We start from the raw sequence: 3,539 nt of genomic DNA, 5'->3' as shown, positions 1-3,539 counted from the left end.
ATGTGAAGTCAAGTGGACCTTAGGAAGCATCACTATGAACAAAGCTAGTGGAGGTGATGGAATTCCAGTTGAGCTATTTCAAATCCTGAAAGATGATGCTGTGAAAGTGCTGCACTCAATATGCCAGCAAATTTGGAACACTCAGCAGTGGCCACAGGACTGGAAAAGGTCAGTTTTCATTCCAATCCCAAAGAAAGGCAATGATAAAGAATGTTCAAACTACCACACATTTTCACTCATTCCACACACTAGTAAAGTAGTGCTTAAAATTCTCCAAGCCAGGCTTCAGCGATATGTGAACCGTGAACTTCCAGATGTTCATGATGATTTTAGAAAAGGCAGAGGAACCAGAGATCAAATTGCCAACATCTGATGGATCATTGAAAAAGCAAGAGAGTTCCAGAAAACATCTATTTCTGCTTTATTGACTATGCCAAAGCCTTGGACTGTGTGGATCACAATAAACTGTGGAAAATTCTGAAAGAGGTGGGAATACCAGACCAACTGACCTGATTCTTGAGAAACCTGTATGCATGTCAGGAAGCAACAGTTAGAACTGGACATGGAACAACAGACTGTTTCCAAATAGGAAAAGGAGTGCGGCAAGGCTGTATATTGTCACCCTGCTTATTTAACTTATATGCAGAGTACATCACAAGTATTATTGTGCTGGAGGAAGCACAAGCTGGAATCAAAATTTCTGGGAGAAATATCAATAACCTCAGATATGCAGATGACACCACCCTCATGGCAGAAAGTGAAGAAGAACTAAAGAACGTTTTGATGAAAGTGAAAGTGGAGAGTGAAAAAGTTGGCTTAAAGCTCAACATTCAGAAAACAAAGATCATGGCATCTGGTCCTATCACTTCATGGGAAATAGATGAGGAAACAGTGGAAACAGTCTCAGACTTTATTTTTTGGGGCTCCAAAATCACTGCAGATGGTGATTGCAGCCATGAAATTAAAAGACACTTACTACTTGGAAGGAAAGTTATGACCAACCTAGATAGCACTCTAAAAAGCAGAGATATCACTTTGCCAATGAAGGTCCGTCTAGTCAAGGTTATCTCTTTTCCGGTGGTCATGTATGGATATGAGAGTTAGACTGTGAAGAAAGCTGAATGCTGAAGAACTGATGCTTTTGAACTGTGGTGTGAAGAAGACTCTTGAAAGTCCCTTGGACTGCAAGGAGATCCAACCAGTCCATCCTAAAGGAGACCAGTCCTGGGTGTTCATTGGAAAGACTGATGCTGAGGCTGAAACTCCAATACTTTGGCCACCTCATGCAAAGAGTTGACTCACTGGAAAAGACCCTGATACTGGCAGGGATTAGGGGCAGGAGGAGAAGGGGATGACAGAGGATGAGATTGTTGGATGGCATCACCGACTCAATGCACCTGGGTTTGGATGGACTCCGGGAGTTGGTGATGGACAGAGAGGCCTGGCGTGCTGCGGTTCATGGGATTGCAAAGAGTTAGACATGACTGAGTGACAAATGATCTGAACTGAGACAGCATATTAAAAAGCAGAGACATTACTTTGCCAACAAAGGTCCGTCTGGTCAAGGCTATGGTTTTTCCAGTATTCATGTATGGATATGAGAGTTGGACTATAAAGAAAGCTGAGCATCAAAGAATTGATGCTTTTCAACTGTTGTGTTGGAGAAGACTCTTGAGAGTCCCTTGGACTGCAAGGAGACACAACCAGTCCATCCTAAAGGAGATCAGTCCTGAGTGTTCATTGGAAGGACTGATGTTGAAGCTGAAACTCCGATACTTTGGCCACCTCATGTGAAGAACTGACTCATTTGAAAAGACCCTGATGTTGGGAAAGATTGAAGGCAGGAGGAGAAGGAGACGACAGAGGATGAGATGGTGGATGGCATCACCAACTCAATGGCCATGCATTTGGGTGAACTCCAGGAGTTGGTGATGGACATCAAGGCCTGGTGTGCTGCAACCCATGGGGTCTCAAAGAGTCAGACACAACTGAGCAACCGAACTGCACTGAATTGCTTTACATTGTTATGTCACTTTCTGCTGTAGCATGACATGAATCAGCTCTGTGTATATCTATATCCCCTCTCTCTTCCCACTGCCTTCCCCACCTTCTGAATCACCACAGAGCACTGAGTTGAGCTCCCTGTGCTCTGCAGCAGCTTCCCACTAGCTATCTATTTTACACATGGTAGTGTATATATGTCATTTCCAATCTTCCGATTCATCCCACCCTCTCCTTCCCCTCCCCATGTCCACATGTCTGTAATCTACCTCTGCTTCTGTTTTCCTGCCCTGCAAATAGGTTCCACAGATATGCATTAATACACAATATTTGCTTTTCTTTCTGACTTACTTCAGTCTGTATGACAGACTTTAGTTCCATCCACATCTATACAAATGACCTTATTTCATTCCTTTTAGTGGCTGAGTAAATGCCATTGTATATATGTACATCTTCTTTATCCATTCTCTGTGTTTGGATGTTCAGGTTTTTTATTGAGTTTAGCTCAATAACCTGACTTTAGTAAGAAAAAATAAGCATCCATCACATAGGGAAGGTTCACTGGTAAGCCTTGGATTTCAGGCAGTAATGTGTCACAGGTCATGTCAGGAATAGGTGAAAGGGGTATTAGGTCTGGGTGACCTGGAGATTGCAAATCATAAATCTGATTGTTTCTTCTGGAAGGCCATTCATCTGCTCTCTTCTTCCTCTGTGTTTCCTGTTCCCCACTCACTGGTCCTCAGTCCCAGCTCTGCAGAACACCTCCAGTGCATCCTTCTACTCCAATACTCCGCCAGAATATGGGCCATGTGGAAGGGAGGCCTCCCCATATCAGCCCCCACCCCCAGCAAGAGCACCTTTGTGTTTGGGAGAGGAAGACCAGACTACAGGTGGAGCCAGTCATTATGCTGGTTTCTGGCTGGTGTGGGCATGTAAACAGCAGGAAGCCAGTGCAGGAAATTACAGAAATCATGGCTCTTGTTCTGTCTAGGCCAAGTTTAATCAGGAGGGCCCAGCTTATATTTGGGCTATATTTTGTAGCCCTCAGGAATGATCTGAACTAAAGTCAATGAACATCTCTATTTCCAATTGAATTGCTGCCTTGGTATGACTGGCGAGCCTCTGAACAAGGAGAATGGGTGTGCAGGGATGGACCCTGAACAGTCTTGGGGATCCCACCTCTATCTCAAGGATCCTGGGGAAGCTATGCTGAGACTGGAATTCAGGTCTTTCACAGGATGCCTGGTTAATAATTGGGCTTCCCAGGTAGTGCTAGTGGTAAAGAACCTGCTTGTAAAAACAGGAGACATAAGAGATGCAGGTTCGATCCCTGGGTCGGGAAGATCAATTGGAGGAGGGTATGGAATCCCACCCCAATATTCTTGCCTGGAGAATCCCATGAACAGAGGAGCCTGGCAGGCTACAGTCCATAGGGTCACACAGAGTTATATATATATATGAATCACTGAATTTTAAATCAACTCAATCACTTGTTAACTGAATCACTAAATTGACTATAACTTCAGTTAAAAAAATAA

Source organism: Bison bison, unplaced genomic scaffold, assembly GCF_000754665.1.
Source record: "Bison bison bison isolate TAMUID 2011002044 unplaced genomic scaffold, Bison_UMD1.0 scf7180017864217, whole genome shotgun sequence".
In the NCBI taxonomy this organism is placed as follows: domain Eukaryota; kingdom Metazoa; phylum Chordata; class Mammalia; order Artiodactyla; family Bovidae; genus Bison; species Bison bison.
The sequence above is the reverse complement of the archived record's forward strand: the minus strand, read 5'-3'. Positions refer to the sequence as shown.